General features: G+C 37.7%; 1 long non-coding RNA gene across 1 annotated transcript in view; it reads right to left on the bottom strand.

The window, feature by feature from the left end:
• The window catches only part of LOC147651618 (uncharacterized), a 43,088-nt gene extending 18,464 nt beyond the window's left edge, over window positions 1-24,624 (bottom strand). The window contains exons 1-2 of the long non-coding RNA XR_015290409.1: window positions 24,406-24,624; window positions 20,038-20,111 (exon numbers count right to left, since the gene is read on the bottom strand). This is a non-coding gene — a long non-coding RNA (uncharacterized LOC147651618). The remainder of the gene's footprint in view (window positions 1-20,037; window positions 20,112-24,405) is intronic.
• Between the last annotated feature and the right edge of the window lie 1,712 nt (window positions 24,625-26,336).

The raw sequence follows: 26,336 nt of genomic DNA, 5'->3' as shown, positions 1-26,336 counted from the left end.
CCAGTTCAGAGCAATGTCAGGGAGCCTGATGTCTCAAAGTATTACTGGAAAGAGAGATTTTGTCAGGACACAGCTTAGAGTGCCCTGGGTGAGACAGAGAGGGTTGCTGAAGCAATAAACATCCTGGGCATTCACTAGTAGAGAAGTTATGAAACTGCATTTCTCACAGTCAGACCCCTCACTTCCCTTGGAAGTTGGAAATTTTAGGGGGCTAAAAGTACACACTCAGGACTGGAAGAGCATCTGAACAGTCTCTCCTTCCTTGTGAACAGGTAGGAAAAGAATTTCAAATGTTTTCCTGAGTTTAAAAAGACCAATTACAATTTTATTCTGCAGTGACTAATCAAATATTTGTATATAGTTCATTAGAATTAAGCAATACCCTATTTCTCTAAATTGTCTACAAGAGAACGGGGACAAACACCTTCACACCCCAACTTCTTGACAAGAGCTGCTGCAAACTGCGTCAGAACCTGCGCCACAGCTTTCCAAAGAGCTTGAGAAGTATTTGTCAGAGGAATAGGCTGCCTAAAGTCACTTCACCTCTCTTCACCTCTCTCACATTTGCATCCCTGTCCAAGAGAGCTTTAGTTTAGGATCCTCAGGTTCAGTCTGCAAATGAAATTCTGTGTAGTAGTCAGAAGATGGGAAGGGATGTGAGTGACGCTGCAGAGCCCGTTTGCCAAGCCAGTGACTTCCACAGAGACCGGAGCAAGCACAAGCAGCTTCTGCAGTGGCACCACACTGCTGTCTTTACTTGAGCAGAAATCATTTGGCTGTCTGAAATAATAGCACAAACCAGAAGAAACAGTTTTCTGTGAATAATTTGAATTTAGACATTCTTCCTTTCACCAGATCAGACTCAGAGATGATACCAACTCACTCTTGCATGTGGAAAGCCAGCATGGATGATCAGGTCCAGCACTTATTCAGCTGAAGAACAGGTGTGGGACCCAAAACTACACAGGAATTGTGAGGTGCAATCAGAAATAGGGTGGTATTCCAAGAACCAAGGAAAACAGAGGTTAGGAACTACACTGTGCACCTGCTAAAAGCCAGAGAAGATTTGACTTTGGACTGGAAAATAATTAAGATTATTGCATTCTTATGGGTGAATAAAGTGAGACCAGGAATTGAAAGCTGCTGATAAGGTTGTAGAAAAAAAATCTCACTAAAGTCTTGTCCTCTGTAGAATGGCCCAGATCAGCCAGGCCAAGCTCATAAAATTAGGAAATAATAAATAAATGCCTCAATAAACAGATAATTGCCTTGTTCCTGTTCTGAGACAGTGCACTGAGACACACTGTCTTTAAAACAACATTTAAATAATCCTTCTAGAAACCCTGAATATGAAAAAATACTATTTATCTCTTCCCCAAGGCAGGAAATTGAAGTAATGAGATTAAAATATTTTTCCAAAGCTACAATTCAAGCCATTTGCAAATAGGATTAGATCTCAAGATCCTAGACTAGCCTTCTGCACACTAGAATATATGAACTCTTTACTAAGCTTTGGGGAATACTTTCTTAAAATAAGAAAAAAAAATCACTTTGTCTAAATCTGTGTTAGAGTGTAAATGCAGTAGTGGTAAGAACAATCAATACATTTTACTGATTAGGAAAGGATTACATGTTGATAAAAAGCACCTGGTGAGATGGCTGCACACAGTGTGGACCAAAGAAACACTTCACACAAGTGTGAGTGCAGGGGCAGATACACAGATTATTCTGCAGAACATCAGATGCAGCAGTTGGTTTCACCCATGCAGGCTTTGATTCTGTGGGTAACCTTAAAAGAGTACCAGGGGGAATTTTTTTACCTTCCAGGCTTTCTTGATTTGTAGTTCTGATTCATTGTAATCCAGAAATTAATATTAGTTACAGGGAGAAAATGAGAAGAGAGAGATGCTTATCAGGGTGTTCTGAGGCTTAATTAATGTTTGCAAAGCTCTTTGAGTTTCTTTGATGAAAGAAGCCATAGAGGGCAAAGCGCTATCTTATTATTATTTTTATTATTATTAATTAGTTTTCTATTGAATTCATTGTGTCAATATATGGATTGTTGAACCCACTTGCTTCACCAATTGCTGTACTGTGCTCTTTACAAGTGCTCTTTAGAAGATTGATTGTGGTGATTGAGAATATCGAGGAGGAAATAAAACAGAGAATAAATAAAGTCTACTTACAAGTTATAGACACAAGTTTGAAACAAGCATTTTATCCACTGATCTGGAAGAAATTGTTGCCATAGCAATGCTTACATCCGATTACACTGATTATTTCCTTAGGTACCGGACTGTCTCTTTAAACACGGAGCTTCTGGATGTTTGCCAATAGTATGCCAAAAATAAAGAAACCCCAAACATTCTGGAAGTTTATTTCTGTGTTTCAGTTATCACCCTGTACCTCCCCATGGCACACTGCCCTGGGAGCAGGGAGAGGTGCTGCCCATGGGGTGTTTGGGGCTGTGCTCACAGGAATGCCCAAAGCAGCGCTGTGGGTGGCCCAGCAGCGCTTCCCATCCCTGTGCCCAGCCACAGAGAGACTGCCTGGGAACCACTTACTGCCCCTGGATGGGAACTGGAGCCCTGGCATCCTCCACAAGGGGCAGAGGCAAACAAGCAACACAAGTTTTCTACTAATCACCACCTAAATCTCCAAACAGCAGACGAATCACTGAAAAGAAAATCCATATCTAGAATTCATTTGTAAACCAGTCAACTTTGACTTCATATTTAAAAGTTAAAGCTTCTTGTTTTGGTGTCCACATGCTTGATTTTTAACACTTCTTTAACCATCCCTCTTTTCTGTAAGGACAGGAATCTTAATTAAAAATATTAATTTGAGATTTTCCCCTAATTATTTCTCCTTTCCATTAAAAGCAGTAACCAATCTTATCACAGTTAAGCTCATTCTGAAGTCTCTAAGAAATAAATATATTTAGCTCACTGCTGTTTTAAGTACTTTCATACAAATTCAGGTTCAGGAAATTTGAAATTACTGTGATATAATTGTATTTTTTTAAAAAATATCAATTACTGTTTTCTATTGCTGCTGAAGTTAAAGTACTGGTTGCCAATTTATGTAAATCTACATTGTTGCAGTGGAAATACATCTTCCAGCACCTAAGAATCAGGTTTCTGCATACCAAATTTCAAATCTTTTAGTTACATGTGATTTACTAGCAAGAGAAAGTTTCTCCCTCCTGTGCATAGGGGTATACAAAGGCTGTCTTTACACCTAGAAAAGCCATGGTTATATACTTTAGGAAGTGTACATTGATTTATTTCCTCAGCCAAGGATACAGAGGAGCACAGACTCAATAGAAAAACTGCTTTCTCAAGGGTCACCACAGCAGCCTCTCTTGTGCCAGTCACTCACTTCTGTCAGTCACTATTCCCACAGTCATTTCTGTACACAAGAAAGTTTTCAAACTGGACACCAAGCTTGCCTCCACTGCACAGATTTGGTTATAGGTCACACTTCTCCCCTTTCCCCTCCCCCTGTTTATGCAAGGAACGAGCTGCATTATTTTTCTCTTTGTAAGGACATCATTTCATTTTCACTCAGCCTTTAACAAGGTTATACTCCCATTAACAATTAAGTATGTTTTGCCACCAACAGATTTGACCACTGGAACATACTCATTTTTTAATTTAATGCTGTTTTTAAAAAAGGAAGGCAAAGCTAAAATCATTACTGTGAAAATTAGACTAGCATTTGGAAAGAAAAGACAAGCACTTTCACAGCAAACAAAGAGATCTGTAATAACACATCTCTAGTCAGCCAAGTGATTTTATTTTTTTTTTAAGCAGTCATTTTCTTTTATTTATAAATTTGGGATTACAATGGAAGTTGGCAATTGAGTAGGTTGCAGTTTTAAAAGAGCTGCCAATAGGAATGACAGTGAGAGTACTGAAATGTGAAACGAATAAACACTGCGGAGAACATACAGAATCTTTGGAAGTTTGCATAAAGCTTGGAAACCAGGGGAATACCTGTCACTGCAGGCTGGAGAGCTGGAATGCAGACCCCTCTCCAGAGCCCTGTCCTGCAGTGCCTGCTGTCCTTGGCAGAATGTGGCACAGGCTCTGGCAGCGCCGCGCTCTGCTCCGTCAGACACCGCCGTGTGCGCACACAGCTCACACCGCTACTGAGAAAGGCTTGCTCCACACCTTCACTGTGTTACAGACATGCTGAGGGCTTTAAATGCCCTGTGCCTTCCTCACACTGATTTCCTAACTCACTTCCACTCCCTTGATTTCAAAGGAAAATTCATTAGGACCAATCTCATTTGTTTCTTCCCATTGACTACCAAAGGTGCTAAATCATTCTATAAAATGTTTCTCAGTTTATTACCTAGCATGTTTTATGACTGCTATAATTGCAAGATTTAGTTCTTTAATCTTCAACACATCATCTCAGTGAATTCACTTTATTAGATACATTGAGGGCTAAAGTGCTTTTGTATTGAAAAATCCTGAAAGGTATCTGAATAGATTTGAAATATCAAATCTCATGACATAATTGCAGATAGCATAATAATACCCACACCATTCAAGAATATATCCCATCAGAATATTTTCATTCTCTAAATGAAGGATGAAAGCAAACATATATCTTAATTAACCATTTGATCATATCTTTATAGGTCTCATTGCTTTGAAGCCTAAAATTGTTTCTAACAATTAAAAATGTGGGCAAACAGCACTCCTGAGGCTGCTGTTGCTTTTAATCCCTGAAAAATGGACGGTGTAATCCTCAAAGATCCTTACCAAATGGAAATACTGTACTTAAAACTTGAAAAAATTTTCACCACAGTGCAGATTTCTGGCTCCCATCCAAGAAACGTTCCCTTCTCCTCAGCCTGCTTCTCAAACCCTGTAGCTGTTCTTAGCTACTGATGATATCATCTGACCTTTCCCTCTATTCTCACTCTCTGAGGGTATGTTCAAATTTGGAATTGAATATACTATTGAATTGGATCTAATATTTAATTCAGAAATATTAATCCTGAAAGAAGAGAATGTGCACCGAATGGCCCAAAATGGGTGATATGTGTCACTAGGATATCTTATTCATAGAAAGTATCAAAATAAACACACAGCCAGGAGGTCATTTACTCTAATTCAAATAATACAATCCTGTACTTCATCTACATGGGTTTTTTTTCTAAGACATTAAGCATTATGTGCAGGAACAATATTTAATGTGATGGAATTTCCTAGTATTTAATTATTTTGCTGAAATTCTTGCAAACTTAGCGTTTAGTATTCCAAACAATGCAAGAAACTGACACAGGAGTGACCCCTCAGGGTTGAGCCAGTTGCCTGCATAGTCTGCCCTGTCTTGGAAGGTGCTCAATTAATGTTGTCAGAGGAACATTTTAAAACCAGAGCAGACCTGCTGTTTATCTTCCTAGAGTGTCTCCCCAGTTTCAGACTTTGCTTTTTTAGCTCAGGCAGAAGTGATGTGTATACATTTAAGAGCTAGCTGACTTGCTGTATATGTTAGAGCATATGTACTTTAGTCTTGCTGCTGTTTGCTCCATTACTATTCAAATTACTTCAAGGCTTTCTTTCCCAGTGATGTCTTAGATACTGCCACTTTTGCAATTACTAACAAAATACTCAGAAGGAATAAGTATAAACATGTCACTTTCCCCTCCAATTCCTGCATTTTAAAATGATTTGAAACAAATTTCAGCTTAGCAATAAAAGCTAGCACAAAAGAAAATTAAATAACTTAATTGTGGAAACTTGGACTTTTTTTACATTCAAAGAAACATTTATACTTCCATATTTAGACACTCAGAAATCTCAAATTATTTTCATTGTTCTGTGATTTTAGTTGGTAGTTTCCATTACACCAAATATTGGCTGCCTTGGCCAAATGAATTTTTTTCACTGGCTTTGTTTAATTCAAGTAATTTAAATGCTTATTTGGCTTCCCCCCATACACACATCCTTGTCTCTCTAATCTCTTTTTGTCTAACTGAATCAGCTTTCCTACTATTCTGTAGAAAAAAATAACTTCATGGAAATCCTATTCTCTAAAGCAGTCTTATGTTGACAGATTTATTTCATTGGGTCTCTAAACACATTATTTCTTTACAGATGCTAAGTATATCATTTCATAGGCCATTTACCTTTATAGTTATGGACATTTTAGGACTACTGAAGTATTAAAATACTAGATCTTAAGTTTTATGCACTGTAAGTTTAAAGATAAATAAATAAGCTGAATAAGTGTATATACATCTACCTCTCTGCACACTATACAACAGAGGCATGTACCAGCATGAGGTGGCATAAAGATTTTATCAACATAAATTTAGAATAACCTCATTAATTCTGAGTGGTGCAGCCCCAAAATGTATTAAATCTGTCACACTATGAAGAGCTATACAAAACCAGTAGAGGGGATTACAAGAAAGTTTTGCAGAAATGGATAAACTTGATTAATACTGTCTTCTTGATAACCCTTTACTCTTGAGGTTGGCACTTTAAAAGCAAAAAATAATAAATTTCATACATCAGATGATGGGCAGCTATCTGTCCACATCACAAAGTCTGGCTTCTCTGCTTTTTTAATAACAATTTTACGTATGAGTGAAATGCTAGTTTTCCAATGGCATCTTCATACAAAAACAGGTAAGTATTTTATCTCTAGGTCAGCAAAATATCTCAGGACTGCTGCAAAGAGCATGATGTATCTGACATAATTCTGCCTACGTGTTGTGCACAGAGGAAAACCCAAAAGAGGTGAAGAGTGCAGTCATTTCTGTGTCTAGAGCAGACTTTACACAGCGGATTTGTCAGAGGCAGCATTGGCAGCACAGCCATGGCAGCACAGGAGAGGGCTCAGCAGAGGCTGACTTCCATCAGTGCTCGTGTGACAGCAGAGCTTGGCCTAGCTAAGCAAGCTTAAAGCCAGCTTCATGTGCAGAGGTGCAGGGGGTGTTGTCACTCTTGGCTGTCCAGACTGGAACAGGGAAACTTTATAACCATCCAAAACCAGAACCAATTCTCAACCACACAATCTCTGGCACGGCAACAACTCCATGACAGGGATCTACATTTCTGTCTTCACCACAACACTTTATCCAAGAAACTGCCTACACTGAATCTCCAGGGCATCCTGCTGCAAGTCTTTCTGGCAGTGAATGAACACAGCACACATGTATTCTATTTTCCACATAGGGGAGTAAAAATAAAAAAATCAACTGTAAGTTTAGAGTAAGGTCAGTAATTTTAAAGCTTTCAAACTGGCATGGGTCAAACTACCTTGTGGTTTCCTTTATCATCCATTACACCTTCTGGAAGTGGTTATCATCTAAAGTACTAGGGGGAACATCCCCTGAGAGGCATTCTCTGGAGCAGAAGGCAGGCTGCTCTCCATAAAAGCCCACAGCTGTGAAATATACCATACTATTGCAGAGCACAATGAGCCAGAGTCTTCACTCAAGTCCCAGCATAAAATTAATCTTTTTAAACAGATATTAAACCACCAGTATGATAGCCCAGTTTTCTCATAGAAACAACTTAAATTAATCCTATTTGAAGGAGCATTTTAAAAGTAACAAAAAGGAAAAAAGAGAATGGCATTTACTTTTTTTATTTATGTCATTTTCAATATAGATGGAGCCCACAGAAATATCCCAAGTTAATATAAGAGAGCACTTCTCGATGTAGCTATCATGCAGTTGCTCTCATTACACTACACTTTAAATATTTGAGATTAAATTCTCCCTCTGAATGTCATTTATAAAATAGTTTTAGGAAAGTAACTCATCCATTTTTGAGATGGGGGCATTTTTCAAACGTGAAAAATAAAATGTTAAGAATTGTGAGAAAGCTTAACAGCTTCATGATTTGCAATGGGATTTTGCAAAGTTTGGCAGCAACTTGGTTTTTAGCATACTGCACTGGAGGTAGAATATGCTCTCTACCAATCAGTCCTAACTGAACTGTAAGGTCAGAATTATTATCTGTGCATGCTCTTAAAAGGTGACATCAAAATCCCCTAAAAATTTAATCTGTACTGAGAAAACTCTTCCCTTTAATAAACATGCCTAACTTTAATGTCTTCATTTTTTTTCTTTAGTATTAGAAAAAATTACAATCCTGGTAAGCAACTACTACATAATAATACAGGAGAAATATGGCCTTTAAATTTCTTATAGGGAGAGAACCTTATATGAATAAGAAATGTAGCTTATTTAGATTACATCTGTAGTCTATCTTGTTAAAACAGATCAGAGGTTTTCCCTGATTCAGAGCCATAAAAATAGAAACCATCACTTTTCGCTTACCTAGCAATCCAATTTACCTTCCAAACCCTTCAAGCTACTTTTGTTATTAACAAACTAGCTCAGTGTTACTACAGATGTACAGGTGTCGTATGAGGTTTTTGTTAATATTTCTTTTTATGTGTGGCTTCAGATACAGAGCTGATATTAAACTGTTGCTTATTTAAAAGATAGCACCAAAACAGAGAAATTGAAGATGAATCTGAATTTCTTTCTATTCCCAGATTTTCTCACTACCAGTTTGATTTAAGCCAGCTACCAGTTTGCTATTAAAAGAAAAAATTCCCTCTGTAACCATAAAATTAAATATTTATTAATTATATAATCTTCTCTGTTTATGTTGTAACTGACAAAAACTTCATCCAGTGGCAGAAAATAGAGCTGCACTATCCATTGCAGGACACATTGTAAGAGCACTTCTGAGAGTTATAAATACTTGTGTACACTCTAAGTCTGGGTCATCTAGCCCAGAGAAGGATTTGTGTAGCGGACAAGGCCACCACCAAATATATCCCCAGTCATCCTTTCCCTCAAAGGGGGAGAGAGGGAGTCCTGATCTATTGAAATTCTTGGATTGCTCAGGCACAGTGGGGCAGGAGAGGAATCTTCTCTCCACTAACATTTTATTTACTGCCCTGGGAAAAAATGTTTCCCTGGTAGAAATTGATTTAAAAGTGTATCAGGAGATTTTAAAGAGAAAGAGCTGCAAAGAACTCACCACTTTTAAAAGCTTTATTATGAGCTATATTGTACTGCTACAATTCAATAATAGTTGGAGATACTATGCTGGTTTGAGGCATAAATTTCCTGTAGTGGTCTCCTGTTCAGTGCTTAGGTCAGGATCATGAAGTCAGACATTCTATAAACAGTTATTATAAAAGTATTAGCTTTCCTGGGTCTCAAAAAGAATAGAAAACCAAGTCTAAACTATAAGTTATTTTCCTGGCTCAGTAAATCACAGACAGGGTTTTGGTTTTAGTGAGCTGTAGCTCAGCAAGGTATTCCACATTTAATCTACTCCAGTCTTGTCATTACTTGTCCTTATGTCACTTTTTCTGAAGCTGCAGCAGACACATTTGCTAGCACAGGTGTATGCAAAGCTCTGCCATTTATCTTTAAACACAATAGCACTGATTTGGCCCTTCAAGAGCAAGCAGGATAGACTATGACAGAGGGAATTAAAGTCTCACTCTGGGGAAAGTTTGATGAGGTTTTTCCCACTGTCATTCAAAATTGCACCAAAGGGAAAGAAATTCCTGTACATGCCATATCTATATTGGAAGCCCTCCTTTGGGGAGCAGGGGTGACTTGCTGGGTTGGGCTAGCTGGTGTCCCAGCTCCTGGCAGATGCTCAGGTTCCTCTCTGCTCTGTGGGGCACGGAGAGCCTAAGCTGGTCCTTTTGATGTGTTCATGGCTCAGGCTGCAGCCCCTGGGCTGGTGCAGAGACTTCTCCTCACACCTTTTCATAAAGGACAGGTACATGGACATGATGGAAAATATGGACCTTCCTGCACCATTTTGGAAGCCAGAATTAGAATTAGTGTAAATCTAGGAGCCATGGAACCCTGTCATTGGGATTCTTCTCCCAAGCAATTTCCTATGGTCTAAACCGAGACCTCGCTCAGGCAGCTGGGCTGTCTGGGGCTGTGTATTAGGATGGGGACCAAGGAAGAATAAGCACATTTCTAGTTCACCTAAGCAGCTCTGTGACCTTTGCCAGAAATTTTAGTTCATTTAAATCCATTTGTTATCCTACATTTTTGTCCTTTTGGGCTCATTAGACTGTTAACTCTTTAAGCAGGGGGTGTTCCAGGAGCTGAATGGTTTTTAAAATATGGTATGTATAAGGGGCTTCCTAGAAGTCTGCTAAACTAATTGATAGCCAAGAAATCAACACCACTATATAATGATTACTAAAATATTTCAAGACACACAATATTTACATTTTAGAACCCACTCTTATATTTTATTAGTTTCCAACTCTCCCACTCAATAATAAGGAAATATCCATAATTCTTGAATGACATCTTTTATTGTTTATGAACTGGAGAATGGTTGTTCTGCCCTTGAATACACTTAAAATCCACACAGAAGGGTAAATATTTAGTCCAGTAAACAGGGATTTAGCTGTGTGATTTTGATTTGCATTAATAAATACAAATATTTACAGTATATTTCTCAGAATGTTTATGCTCTGATTTGGTGCAATAAGAGAATCATGGGGAATAAAGTATCAAAAAAGCACTTTTCCATCAAGAATATTCTTCAATAACTAATGCAAATAAATATCCCACAGGAAAGATTTTATTTAGCTTAAGAGTGTCAATTATTTCTTCATATTAAACCAGTAATATCAGAGGTAACACGAGGAAGAAAGCAAAACACTTGCAGCTTTGGAACCAGCACTTCTGTACCATACAAGGTCCCTTTTCTATTCACTTCCAGGCTAGACCAAAACTTTGCAGGAACTGCAACAGCACTGACACACCTGAGCCAGTTTTAAAGCAGCTGACTCAGGTACCAATGGCAGTGCATCCATGATACTGAAGAATTCAGTCAAGATGGATTTGTCCTGTACCAGCCCATATCATACTGGTAGTATCCAGCTTTCTTGGCAGTTTCTATAGCCCCATGCATTACTGCACAGCAGCAGAACTTAAACCTCCTCAGCAGGAGATCTTCTTAGCCCATTCTAGGTATCTCAGTCTCAAGAGTTGCCTTTTTATTGGGAGAGACAAAAAAAACCATCAATAAAAAATATGTATGGCTTAACTAACTTACTTATCTAACTCTTTGGGCTGAAAAAGCTCAAATACATCAAAGATCAGCTCAAAGGTTTAACAAGCCAATGGTGACAACGCTATCTAAATTATGTATGTTGAGTGGTGGCTCTGGCTTTTCTTCACTTGTTCACTTCAAAGTTCTCAACAGCTGCAACACTTCCTTCCCCACTGATTTGTGGTGTTGGGTTTGGAGCCAGCATATTTATGCTTAGCACTGAGCCAAAGAGGACTCAAATTTATTCAGAGTTTCAAAGTTCTGGTGAGGATGGACCCTCTGTGTCTGAGATGACAACTGCATGTCCTACTCAGGTGACCCTGGTTAATCAGCACCACACTATGAGGACTAACACCACAAGAAGCAAGATTTTGCTTCTCCATGTCCTTTGAAAAGATTCCCACCACAGTCTCCCATTAGCACCTGCCAAAGCCACCTTCAAAGTCACTCAGATCTACTTTGTTCTTACATGCATTTTCCTTTTAAAGGCTTCCCATGACAAAGCTCCTGAGGGAATAATTTTTCCTTTTTCCCAGTGGAATTAATCTATTCAGAATGCCACTATAATTTTTAACAGCTCCTTTTTCATTAAATTAAAAGGTACTGGGATTATTTTTACTTGCAATCTGAACTAAAATGCAAACTGAATAAAGGATGTTTACAGCAGAATCTCAATTCAGTGATAGAAAAATTAACAGTAAATTAAGAAATTCTGCAGATGACCCCATCCCATCCACCAGACAGATACCCAGTGTCTTCTGTAGGCTGCCTTTCTTGTGTGTTGTCCTGACATCAGACACACCCATTTGCCATCAGAACTGCATTTAAAATAAAATGCTGTGAACAAGACTTGCTGTCCAGCAGCTCTCCTAATCCACCTTCCTCAATTCTCAATTCTCCACTAGGATAAAGGATCATATAAAGCCAGCTGTACACATAACACAATTGTAGTCAACAGGCATTCCCACAAGTCTTAAAGCTAAATTTCCTTTTAACAATTTAACAAAAATCTAGGATTACAGGGATAGAGCTAATAAGAAGCTCCAAAGCACTGTCTGAAAAAGAGCAAATAAAAGATTAAAAATGAATGCAGTGATTAAATAAATATATATATAATATACATATATATACATATATAGATATACATAAACAAAACAAACACAGTCAACTATTGACCCTACAGCACAGGCAGAGCAGCTCTTCTATGCAAGGAAGAAGAGAGCTTTTTCATTGGTCACTTATGTTCTGTTTCCCCTTAGGAAAAAACTAAAACCAAAAGCTACAACCTTAAACCAACAGATAATTCCCATTTAAATGGTGTTTTAAAATTAAACCCTTCAGGTGTCTGTTCTCATGGGAAATGACACACATGAGCACAGACTGCAAATGGTTTAACAGTTTTTGTTTGCACCAGCATAATAATAAAACAACTAAAGTATTTCTCTGGATGTCCTTGATTTTATTCCTTTGCCACCAATGTATACTTTAGAGGAATGGAATTATTTTGACTTTTTTCCCAAACTGAAAGATCAGTTCTCATACCTACCAAGAGGAACAAATTTATCACCGGTTTTCTTCTAAAAATCAGGCATCCTCCAGGTCATTCTGTGCCCTTGCATTTCAGAGGATATTTGAAATTCTATGTTGGTCTTCTTTTTCTTTTTGTGTTTTTTTGTCAGTCTTCAGTCTGGGATTTAAAACTGCAGTTACTCTAACATTTAACATTTCTGCACTTTTTGCATGTGTAGAACTTTTCCTCAAAAACTCAGTAATAATTTTTTCAGAGTTCATTAGTTAACCCACATAGGCTGCTGTATGAAACAGATGTTACCATGCCTGTTCCACAGACTGGAAATCCTCTAACAGAGAATTATTTGTTGCATAGTACCAAACTGAAACAAGTTATGTCAGTATTTCCAGGCTCATTTCTTTAAACTAAATTGTCAAAATAAAACCACAGAGACGGCCCAAGTCCAATCCAGTTTGAAATTTTGGGTGTTTTTCAAATAAGAATTAATTGTAGAGCCATACATAGAGAAATCACCTTAAAATTACTAAAGGGAGGAATTGGAATATAAATACAGATTTTTGATTGTGTTCACCTATGGTTCTCTGCCAGTATCACCCAGGCTTCTCAGTGGGAAATAAGGGACACTTCAGCACACATCAGTTAAAGGACAGTTATATCCCAAATTTTAAAAGCTTTTAAAAATTAGTAATGTGAAATTCTCGAGGTGGAGCTATTAAACAGAACAAATAATGTATGATTGAAATTAACTGAAATATTTAGGTGGTTTTGTCTTCTCTCCATAACTGGCTCTTAAAAAAAAATCCCCAGAGCTTCTTTGGCATTTCCTTTTGGTAGCAGCAGTATTAGTGCCAGCAGGGTGGTTATAGGTCAGCTTTGGAGCTAAGCAGCTTGTGGGGTACAATGTCTCTCTGTGGTCCCTGAAGTATCAAATAAAATGTTTCACCAAGGAATTGTTGTACATACCTGGGGCTCAAGTTGGGGAAGAAATATAAGGAAATGTGAAAACATAGGATTTAAAGCATCAATATGAAACCTTATCCATTTTTTCATAGACATTAATTTGCTTACAACCCTCTTTGTTGTTGCACACCCTCCAACAGAGGGTACAATCCCTTTTTACTGCAATAATAATAACAACAAAAAACTTCTTCAAGAGATGAACTTTGCAATAGTAGAGATAGAAAACTTAGTATTTTCCTACTAGTCAAGTAAAACAGCCTCAGGGAGAATCAGCAATTTTCTCACAGCCACTGGGAAATTCTAAAATTATTTATGTCTTTACAAGGTCTTGCTTTCTACCAAGAGCAAAAGATTACCCTTCATTTTACATTTGGATTCTATTTTTTTAATATTCATTTTACATAAAAGTTAGTTCAAAAGAGAATTTAATGTCTGTCTTCAAAATAATCATAATTTCATTCAAGAAGAGAGAAATTCCTTTAAAAATAATGAAATTATCTAATTGGTACAATTTTTCTTCAAGTAGAGCACAAAATGCACAACAATTTTCACATTTGTTCAACATCTCTGTTTTTTTCTGTGTACCCAATCAAATGTGTCTGCAATAAACATAAATAGACCTTCCACGACACTGTAACCTTCTAGGCAACAATCTCACAGTACATCAGGTTTCCTATCATCACAAAACACCTAGGAAAGTGTGATGTTTACAGCTGCTTCTGTATGCCAAACCTTGACTTTTTGCACCTCCCACGCATAACTCACTTTTTGAGATTTTTCACAAGGTGAAGATCACTGATTGTTCAACACTTGGTGTACAGCACTGGACATAATCCCTTAACAGAGTGTGGGACTGACACAGGGCTCAATTAACCAAAAATGACAGTAACCAACACAGTGAAACATAGGAGTTTTGTTTTCTGATAGAATTCTTCAAGAGAATGTGCTTTTCTTTCCAGACTGTCAAGGAGTCTTGGTCTCTGTTCTAAAATTTGCAAACTGCCTATCTTGAGCTTTAATAGCAAAAATATTTGCCATCAGGACTGATTATTTTCTTCAATAGTCTGGTTTACTCCTCCAAGAGTCCAAGACTTAGAATCCAAGTTTTTGTTGACCTACACATTGTTAGCAACAGCTTCCTGTATAGGCATGGATTACCTACCCAAACTGTTCAGCATTTTAAACAGAGAAATAGAGAAAATAGGGGTTGTGCAATGCATAGGGAAGGATAAAATCTTCAAATGCAACAGACCATCCCATGTCTGATAGTGAAACTAATAGTGTCACACAGGGATTCTCTATGAACATTTTGGTTCATTTCTAGTGATGAATGAAAGTCCAAATTCTGTGTATAGAACTAGGGCATGCCCACTGATTTCAGAAGCAGGTACCTGAATTGTATTACTGGTACAAATACCCAGAGTTCAGTTTTAAATGTTTGTAATTATTTTTTGTATGTGTTTTGCTGCTAGCCCATTACTCTAACCGAAAGCACATGGCTATGTGGTGACATCCCTGAAAATCAGCAAGCATTTTGTATTTGGCAATTAAGGCCAGGGAGTCAGACTGATGAACAGTGACGAGCACTGTAATAAAAACTCTTGATTCATATCAGGAAGAGTGCATTTGATGGGAAGTGTTGTGTTTATGACACACTAACAAGTATGCAGATTGAGTAGATAGTGTTAGCATTTTCATCATTCAATCTTAGCCGCTCCAATAAATAATGCTGGTTTGTGGTTGACAGAACTTTTTTACTGCAGTATCTCAGATGAGTATATAAACATTGATACTTATAGCCACACTGTTTTCCTTTGTAAAGGAAATTAGGTTCAATCCCATTATTTATTTGCCATGAGCTTGCCGAAGGTCACTAAAATGGCCTTTGGGAGATCCTGGAAAAGAGCCCAGGTTCATTGCATGTAAATCACCAAAACATTCAGCCCTCAAAACCTGCTGAGTAGAGAAATATAAAACATAAATAACTTGAAATGGTTTTCCCCATACGGAGGTCTAAGCCACAGGCTGGCTTTGGCTTAGATTAGATCTTTTTCAATTTTATCATTTAAATAGTTAAATATTTCTTTCTAATAAATAATGAATGAATTGAGCATTTCCTCCCATATTTGGACTGTATATATTACCTATGATGAGATAAAAGATGTACCAAAAATAGATTAGAATTATGAAAGAAGACTAAGGGATATAGGAACATGATTTCTTTGGAAATACAACAGTAGCTGGGTGCCTGATTGCCTTAGGCTCCAAAAAAACAGGTGTCAGGCAAATATCAAAATTGCTTTCCTCTTCAGGTATGTGTTTACCTGAAACCAAGTGTAGTGGCTCTGTTGTGCCTCTCTGGATTTCCAAACAGGTTACATTTGCCAGATCTGAAATACCCCTCAATTTGCATAATTTTCAGAATCTCTTTTCTCCTTAACCCTAATGCAAATAAAATTGATGTCTATATACACTTTAAATTAATATGAAAAGCAACTTGTGTAAAAAGAGGTAAGTACTGTTAAGGTACTTAAATATAATTTTATAAAGCCTGGGTACCTTTTTTCCTGACTGTCATTTGAAGAGTCATGTGTGGAAGTTGATGATACAAAGCATGACTAAAGTGAGAAAAAATCCATTTAAATAGGGTAAACTTGAAATAGTTAAAATGCCCTATAATAATTAGAAATAATTTTTAAAAAATCAAAATGTAAGGTGGAGAGAGAAATGAGATAGAAGAGAGGCTGGGAGCCAGAAGAGATGTTGATAATGAAAGGGTTTGATTTATTGAAAAGGTGACACATCAGAAATTTGCCTGGTCAAAGCCAGGATTTCAGTCTCCCCTTTAACATTCAGAGAAGACAGCTCAGTCTGGGGCCATGGTTCAGGAATGGTATTCTCCACTTTAGTACTCACACTAAAACCAGGCAACTTCTTCCCTCCCACCCCACTCCAGATGGAGGCACAAAAGGCAGAGATCACAGGTCTAGAGAAGAATGATTTACTGCAAAGAGCAATGAGATAAGAAAATGAATAGTAACAGCACAATATTAGTAACAAAAGGTATAAGAAAGGAAAACATTGTACACATAAAGGCCCTGACAATAAACAAAGACCAGACTGCTCTAGCTGCCACCTTTTCTTGAATGGCATGAACCCCTTTTCCCCCTGCCCTCAGCAATTTCCACATGGTGGTATAGAATAATCTCTGTGTTCCAGCTGTGCTCCCTCCTGGCTACTGCAAAAAATTAACCCTGTCCTGGCCAAAACCAGGACATCTGGACAGACTCCAGACTGAGTCATACCCTTACAGCAAATGAATATTTTACCATTAATTCTGGATGAACAAGGATACCATATATTAAGTTTTGTATGCAAAAAAGTTCTTATTGCACAAACTTCCTTTAGGCACTCTTGGGTTTCAGCTGCAAGAGTTGTAAGAATTGATAAGCTGTACAGGTCTTATTTGAATCTCATCTGCTGTCACTCATGGGACTGCATTTGGCCACCAGGCTGGGGGCTCTGGATAATGGTTTATCCAGAGTCTATGTGTTGGAAGACCCAAATACAACATATTCCACAGCTCATGCCTGATACTGTTCTATAAAATAAAACTATGGACATTCATAGCTTCAAGCAAATTTATGTATGGCACTTAGAGTAGAAAGAAAACATCAAAAAATCTGAAATCTACTTAAATGGCTTTTGCAGAAGAGAAAATGAATAGACATGCAATTCCTACAGGGAAAGTTTCTAGTTCATGCTGAAAAAAGACATAAAATACATATAAACTATCAAATGATCTTCAAGAGCAACAATTTCAAAACCAAATCAATTATATGTTTACTCTTTCACATTGTAATTAGTGATGGAAAATTATCATTAAAAATTTATTTTATACATACCTCCTTCAAAGACACACTGGACAATACCCTGTGTCACCCAAAATAAACTATTTCAGAGAGCTAACAGATAGCATCTCAGGAAGTGAATTAAAAGCAAGACATAACATAGTAATTCTCCATTTTTATCTTTGTTTACTGTTTAATTAAACAGAGTTTTTCTTTTATTGTGTTTTCATGTTGATGAAATAGAGCAAGAATTTTTTTTCATCAGTGTAAGTACAATTTGATTTTTTAAACTAAAGGTTTCTTTAATATAAATGCTAGCAAAACAAAAAAATTAAGAGTGGCAGTTCATAGGAAAAATGAACAGTTCAATGCAGAAAATGGCAGCAATATATAGAAACCCTGGGCCAATGTTTTTTTCTTCACATATTACAGAGAACACATAATTCTCCTAAATGTATAAAGGGTTAAACTAACCCTGTCTTAAGTAGTTTGTAGCAGTCTCAGAAAGCAGGAGATAAAAACCTCAGAAGGTGTAGAAACAATTTTAAAAGAGTAAAAATATCAAACCAGACACCATTTTAAAATATTTCATTATAGGAAAAGGCAATATGACATTACAGCTGAATGATACTATAGCTGTGTATGTGACAGCCTAACAGACTAACAGAACATTGCCCATTTAGAAATGTCCTACAGGACATACTGAGAGAATGAATTCTCTGTTAATAATGAGAGATTCCAAAGATGATTCCTGGCAAAAGCAAATTTAACATGGCCCAAAGCAGCAGAATTAACAAGAGCAATGGAAACAGCAGGAAAAAAACCAAAAAAAACCAACCAAAACCAGATCTGTTCACAGAATGCAAATAGTCAAACTAAAACAAAAGGAGAACCTAAGTGCTAGGGGTCTAAACAGTCAATTTCATTTAACTCTATACAATAAAATGATTCCATATTTTAAATAGATGATTAGCAAAACAAGCAACCAAAACCAAGCAAACAATTTAAAAGAATCCCAAACAACAAAACACCAAAAATGAAAAGCTGTCACTAGCTTTGAACAACCAGTCTCCAGAAGAATAAAGGAGAGCCATTGCTTTGTGGTTAGAGAATAACTACACTGCATCAGAAATGGAAGAAAACGGGATTTTCCCCCGTCAAACAAGTAATTCAGCAACCAATTAAAAATACTGTCTATGAGCACAAGTCCTCTGCTGAATTAAGCTGTAGCTAATAGGAATTAGTTGTCACCTTAGCTGTGGTTCTCAGTTAAGATCTAGCAGTTGGCAATCCTAGTGGAGCACACATCGCTTTGCACTCACCCTTACAGAAAAATTTGAGGCCTGAGAGAACATAACAAGTTCACTTGTATTTATAATCAAAATCAGAAACAGATGTCAAATTATATCCCTGAGCTCTTATGCCCCAAGAGAAAAAGCACAAGAAATGGGGCCAGCTAAGCATGGTTTCCCTCTAGTCACTGGTTTAGGAACAACACTTACTAATGCTAAGAAATGTCTGCAGGAATAGGAAGCCACAGTGAAGAATATCACCAAGTTAGAAATTAACAAGTTGCATGAATTGACAACATTAAGTAAACCTTAACATGATAGTAAGCCAGACATCTTATGGTGCCAGAAAAAAAAGAGAAAAATAAATTTAAAAATCTCACAAAACTATAAAAAATGTGCTGCTACAAATAGTCACAAGAGTGTATATTAGGCTGACATATAGAATATTGTCTGGAGTTTGTCACTTACACTGAAAATTTGTTAAAAGTTACCCTGCATCTTGGAGTCAGAATTGGCAACTGCTTTGCTATTTTGACCCATTATATTAAATATCTGTCAATGCAAAGAATGCATTTCAAGCACAGGAGGTAGTAGGGGTTTTTAAAGACAAAATACATTTTTCTCATTGCTGCTGGGAAAAAAACAAAACTGAACTAATGACAGCAAAGAAGGACAGTGTAAGAGAATTAATTGCCTCAACAGTGCCAAGGGCCACAGAAAGAACAAAAGTGCACATCACTAGGATGAACAACAACAGACATCAGGTACAACACAGGAAATCTTGATTTATAAGAAAACAACAAGGAGGATGGTCACATTCTGGGAACACATCTCCTAGAAAGGCAGTGCAGCTCCCATCCAGCAGGTACCAAAAGCCTGGCTGGACAAAGCTTGGACCTGCTTTGTGCAGGGTGGTGGACTAAAGATGTCTGAAGGTGCTTTGCAACCTGCCTGGTTCAGTGACAGGGACAGAGCTTTACAGGAGAATAAAAAGTCACTTCAGTTTTCAGCATTTCTTTCCTCATTTTAAAATTTTCCCAAGTATTTCCTGGTTCTGCCTAAAGGGAAAGAAAGAGTTCCCTAGCACTAGGTGGGACGAGATGAGATGAAAGTATAGTAACCAAAACCAATTCAGTTTATTCAAGGGTCTCTGCTGCCACAGACTGCAGAAAGTGAGGGACTGGTTGTTCATCTGTACACAGCAGTATTTTTTGAACTACTGCTACTAGGAAGTCCAGGTTACAAAGGGATAACAGGTACATTTTAAAATTATATTTGTATGACTTCAGTTTTGTGAACAAATGAAGACTTACCTTCAGCCACGCTTGTCCGACCACATTCAAGCGTACATCAGGCAGCTCTCCAGCAGTATAGTTGGAGTTTGGTTCTGAAACAAAAACCCTAAATTCTTATATGTAAATGTTTTTTTAAATTAGTTTTTATGATTTACTGATTCTTAAACTATACCATTCTTAGAAAATGTAATTTCACTAATTTAAAGAGATGCTTTGTAACTGCTCTCCTAACCCTGTCTCAGTAAAAAAACCAAAATGAAAAGCAAGAATTGACTTGACAAATATGATGACCTTGCTTCAGGCACTCAGAAGTGTACCTTACACCCCATGCAGCAGCCAGCAGTTGTCTTCCTTAAAGTCCCCACTATTGATTTTAAATCTGTGGAAAATAAGCTCTTTATCAATTCTATCCCACAGTTCCTAATGTATTCCTGAAGAGATTGATGTTTTCTGAGTGTTCAGATCCGGACATATTGAAAAAAAAAAAGATATCAGGGTTTCAGAAGCTAACATTGTTTGGCTTGAATATTTTTCATTTATTTTTTTATTGTTTCTATCTATCATGCACAGCCATTTGTGATAAGCAATTACAAAAGATCCTTGATGAAATTGCATTATACTGTGCTATGCTTGGTGCTATATATGTGACACGAGACATTTATCTCCAAAAAGTCAAATCAATTAAAATATGAGATGCTTGGAGGATAATATGGCCTAGTCATACAACTATTTGAATTGTAAACTGTTGGACCTGATTTTCAAGGTAATATGAAATGTAGTAGAATGTTTCTTTTATTTTAATTTTTTTAGTTCACAACCTTAGAAAAATCAACTACAAAAAATATGGCAGTGATGCTAATTACATTCATCTAAAGCTGATTTAGAAGCAGCCAACTCATACACTAGTTGTACAGCAATTTTCTCTGGCTTCCTAGAAGTGGCCCCCAATTAAATATATTCAATAGGTATCTTCATTGTTACATTAACCATTGCTGCTAGCATGATGTACCATGCTGAATTTTGTAACTTGCCAGTGTAAAGTCAAAGCAGGGAGAAAGGAGGTCAGAAATAATTCACTTAAGTAAATAACTCCATTCCTGGGATTAAAATGCCACCAAGAATACCAGCATTTTCCTCTAAACTTTCCACATTATCCCAGTCATTTGAAAACTACAAACTCTACACAGAGTCTACAGATAGAGAATTCAAGACAAGCATCAAATAACTCTAAGGAATATTTGACTATTTTAGAGCTATTTTCACAAGTCTGCTGGGACTGATGCATTTCTATGATACCTTCCTGCCTTAGCAAGAGAGAAATCAGACACTGGCCCTCAGTGCTCATTTTTATTTTTTTTGTAGATTACTCCCCCCAACCTCCCCTCCCCCAATGGCTGTTTTCCAGAAATATCATAGGTTTTTACACAACAAAATACATAAAATAACTTTGCAATAGGCAAGGAACCCCTGAGAATATTTATTCACAAGTATTTAAGGTTCTGTTTGTTTATTCCCATAAGGCTCTCAAATATTACTCACAGCATTCTCCCTAAGCAAACCTTTTCCTCACTGTCATTCTGTTGAGAGCCCTATCCTGTGAGTTATGTCTCAAGAGTCCCAGTAGTCCTTTGCTTTCCAAAATTTTTTGGGAAATTCTCTTTTTCATTCTTAAAACTGAATTTTCCTTCATCATCTCCTCACACAGGCAGAGTAACTTCAGAGTTCAAACACCTGAAGTGAACTGCCACAGTTTCAGAGGACTGGGAAGCAATGAATAAATACTGTGCTCTAGTTTTTCTTTAATTGTGCAAATAATCCATAGATTTGTGGAATTAAATATGACATATAACACACATCATGTGAGAGTTTTACATGTGAGCCTATCGAACGCTATAAGGCTGATTAAGAGAAACAAAGTATCTGGCATATCATGATCAAGTAAGGTACAACCAGTAAAATAGTTTCTGTAACTTTATGTTTCTCAGGGCATGAAACACAACAGGAAACAGAACCATGCGATCTTCCAGACTGAAGCTTCCAAGAAACCTCTGGAAGGTTCATTGGTTTCATGAGAAAGCTAGTTTTCATTAACTAAGAAAAAAGAAATTTCCTTACAAAACTACCAAGAACATCACAATCAGTGCTATTTAAACTTCCTGAAAACAGTTTTTTGCTTTGGACCCAGAAGAACCAATGACAACACGTCCATTTGGCACATCCTCCCACCAGCTGAGGATGTGCACAGCAGGGATGCAGGAGACCTGCCCTTCTCAAAGGGCCAGTTGTTTATCACTTAGAAGTAGCTGATTTCTTTTACTTCAAAGTGTCTTTTAGAAACCTGTCAGCAATTTACTGTGGGGATGGACAGACGAGTTCCTGGTGTTGGAGTATTGCTTGCTGGACATGCTGTAAGGTGAAGTGTCGGTGGGCACGGCATCAGCCACTCTCCTGTATGGCAGCTAAAGGTGCAGGTCCCTAAGGGAGCTGCCAGCTCAGCCTGTCCCTGACAGACAAACTGGGCAGCCTGGGGCTGTGGAACTTGCAACATGGAGGCTTGCAAAGGAAAGGTTCACAGGATCAAAACTGCCTGAAAAGTCTGGGAAGAGCTGCGCGGCAACTCGCTAGCCTGGCAGTGTTGCTGCTGAACAGGCTGGCTAGAAACTGAAATCTGGCCAGCTCTCCTGCCAGACCTGCCTTCTACAAAATGTTTTAATGTAATCTCTGTAATCTTGACAAATACTTTTATATCATAGAACCTTCATTTTCCAGGAAAAGACCTGGAAATGGAAATGGAAGTAAAAGCTGCAAGTCCAGAAATGCAGATGGGGAGAAAAATTTAAATCTATGTTACACCAGTTGGAATTCTCTTATCACAAAAGCACCACAAGAAAGAGATGGAACTATCACTGTGCACAGCCCAGAGAGAGCTTCTCTCAACAGGTAAAGAAATCATAGAAGAAATATTAGGTTGTCCCAAGAGCAAGACAGAATATAATATCAAAACATGGATATCTTTTCATACATCACTAATTTTGTTCCTTCAAACACCGTTCCAGTCATTTTACTAAAAGACTGAAGGAGCTCTGAAAATAATCAAAGGTCTGAAAAGACATTCACATAGCAAGACATTAAGTATTTGAAATTCTTTCCTATAAAAGGCAAATGAAGCAGAGGGAGCAATAGCGCACGAGTTTCTTAAAGAAACGTAGATAACTTCTGTCTTCCAGGCCTCACCAAAACCACTCATTAAATAAAATTAAACAGTGTAAATTCTGGTAAAAGCTGGTAAGTGGCAGATGACAGAAAAGCAGCCTAAGCAAATACCTCTAGAATTTGTTCTTATTATACTTCACCATCTTCAGACTGAATGTTTTGGTGCTGCTATGGGAGGAATCATTTGGATCTGGGCCTCAAATCTAAAATTAAATCTAATCTTAAATAAACAAATGAACCAGCAAGCAAAAATCACCACCACCAACCACCAGATTTGGGAGTTAAAACTGTTTTTCAAAATCTCTCATGCTGCTACTTATTTGAATTATGCCATCCTTTTTTCATTACATGAGGTGTAATTCTGTAAAGTCTAATTCAACAAACAATCCCTAAAATCTGGACAAGTAACAAAAAATTCATGGCTTCCTGAATGCAAGGTAAAATGGAAAAATTCACATGTAATCTTAAATATACATCCAAATCCAATAAGTTATAAAAATAGAAAAGCTGATAAGAAACTAAACTATTACTGGCCAGCTGGAGGAAGCCAAGATTGAATACTGACAGTCACTACTGCTGAAAATGATAGTAAAAGTAGTCTTTTCAAACTTTCAGTCTAGAAGTTTCCTATTTCACCATCTATTAATTATAGAGGATGCTCCAAAGACCATCTAAACCATATATTCAGAAGAATTTAGCATGTATGAAAGGTGGGAAATAAGTTATAAAATTTATAAAATACCTCTGTTCCAGGGGCAAAGCATGTCTTGAAATCTGACCTTCCAATATTTACTGGAATTATGGGACACTGCTTTTGAAAATTTCTTGCAGTTTATTTGGTTGAACATTTAAAACTTTGAATTTGAGACAGATTGTCCTTTCTCAGTTTTTTACTTAAATTAACATCAGTGCCAAACCTTCTAACATGACTGCAGTCTGTACATCCAATGTTCCCTTTCATCAAAAAAAAATTAAGGTATACTATGACCTCTCTTCCTGTTATTGTGCTTACACACAATAAAAGCTGGCAGTAGTTCAAAGGGGCACAGAGACAAGCCCTGACCTCTGACAGGCTGGGTAGGGATAGTCTGCACCCGGCATGAATTCAGGGTGAGTTGTGGGCTGCTGCCCATGCCCTGTTCCCTGCATCCCAGCCTGTTATTGGGACCTTACCTCACTGCTTCTGTGGCAAAGAGGATCAGGAAGGGACACATTTTTCCCTTGTGGGTCCAGCTATGTCTGAGATGGAGGGGCTGAGCACCCAGGTATCGAGTGTGGCAGGAACCATTCCAGAGCTGACAGGATGTTCTTCACCTTACCGGGCACTTCCCTCTACAGCTCGCTGAAACTTCCTGTAGGGGACCAGCTGTTTTCACCACAGAGATGAAGTACCTGTAAAGTGAGAAATATTGAGTTGTATCTAAACTGCACTAATTTGGGGTGTGTATGGGAGGGTGGAATTTACTTTTAAATCTTGCAGTGTTTGTGATTCTTACTTTTCTTAGACAATTCTCCTCTAAGAAGCACTAACTATGGAAAATACTCCTCAGCTTGCATATTCAATCTACAAGTGAAAACAGAGACACAAATCCCAAATTGTCCTATAGAACAAAGCACTGACACTTTTCAACATTTTTTCTTTCTTTCTTTTTTTCTAGTTAATGGTGTAGGAGACAAATGGAAAACAGTAGGAAAAAAAACCCATAGCCAACTAGAAGTAAATCTCATTTATAAGATGACCACTGAAGAAGGCAGAATTTTCAGGCAACAAAACTGCTGCCAATTCTATTTGCTACCTATTTGCTTACACACAGATTTTGGTAAAGGATTTGAGAAAATGGAATATTGAATAGCAGCAGTGGCATGACTGAGGCAGCTATAATGTACAGGATGGTCTGTTGACCTTCTCGAGCTGCCACATGGCCACCCAGTCTATCACTCCCTCTTCTCAGTAGGACAGGGAGAAAACATGATGAAAAATTCTGTGGAATTAGAATAAGACAGCCAGATCTCTTGCCAACTGTCATGGGCAAAACAGACTTACTCGAGGAAAATTAATTTAATAAAACAGTTAAAATAGATTTGGCTGGTGAGAATCAAAGACCAGAGTTAAAACAGAAGGACTGGCCTGTCTGCTCTAATGCCACAGACAGATCAAGAGTGGAATGCTGCCACAGGGTTAAGTGAAGCTCTTTACACATAAAAGCTCCTTACCTCATCCACCCCCACACATTAAACCGTTTGCTCTTGAACTGCTTGGCAGCTCCTGCCTTTAAAATGAAGAATCTCTGATTTTGTTTCTAAGTAATGAAGTAGTGGCTGCTGCCATCATCCTGTCAGTCTCTTTCCAGGGAGAGGACTGCCCTCGCTGACACCGTTCAATTAACTCATCATCAGAGGGTGCCATCAGAGCCGCCACGCAGCCACACACTTTATAAATGGCTCTCATGGATGCTCACTGCACTGGTGCAGAGGTAATAGGCAGCCCTCACGTACTGAGGACTCACTAAGTTTTGCTCTTTTCTCTGTGCTTATAATGCTCCCTGTAATAGCATTCATTTTGTCCTCTCAGCTCTAGCAATTCCTCTTCAATCAAAACAAGTGACCATAAGAAAGCGTATTAGAGCTTTACACAACAGGCTGCAGGCACACTCATTGTTACTGCTTTGAGGAAAACCCTGAAAATGGTCCTGATAACATGAATACAAATTATCTGTGTCCCTCTCTTACCATAAAAAGAATGATTGCTAAGCACTTTGTTCATATAACACCACGCAGCTTACACCATAGATTTCTGAATAGTAATGGCATTTTATTTACCCCACTGTGAGGGTACAATTTTAGGTAATAAAACATTTGAATTTACTAATGCATTCAGTATTTTTCTTACTTGCAACTGTGGAAAGGAAAAACTCTGTTCAGATTATATTTTAGGATTATCAATCCTACCAAAGTTGTTATTTACAGCAGCTATCAAAATTATCTACCAGCTGTGGGTGGTTCAGGAACCATGGGGCCACACTCATGGCTGGCTCCAGAGATGCTTGTGAGTCTATCTTCCTTCCTCCACAAAAGTGATACGAGAGTTGATACCACTCAGGCAC

The sequence above is a fragment of the Cyanistes caeruleus genome, chromosome 9 (genome assembly GCF_971803275.1).
Source record: "Cyanistes caeruleus chromosome 9, bCyaCae1.hap1.1, whole genome shotgun sequence".
Classification (NCBI taxonomy): Eukaryota; Metazoa; Chordata; class Aves; order Passeriformes; family Paridae; genus Cyanistes; species Cyanistes caeruleus.
Note: the sequence above shows the minus strand (reverse complement) of the source record. Positions and strands in the feature narration are given on the sequence as shown.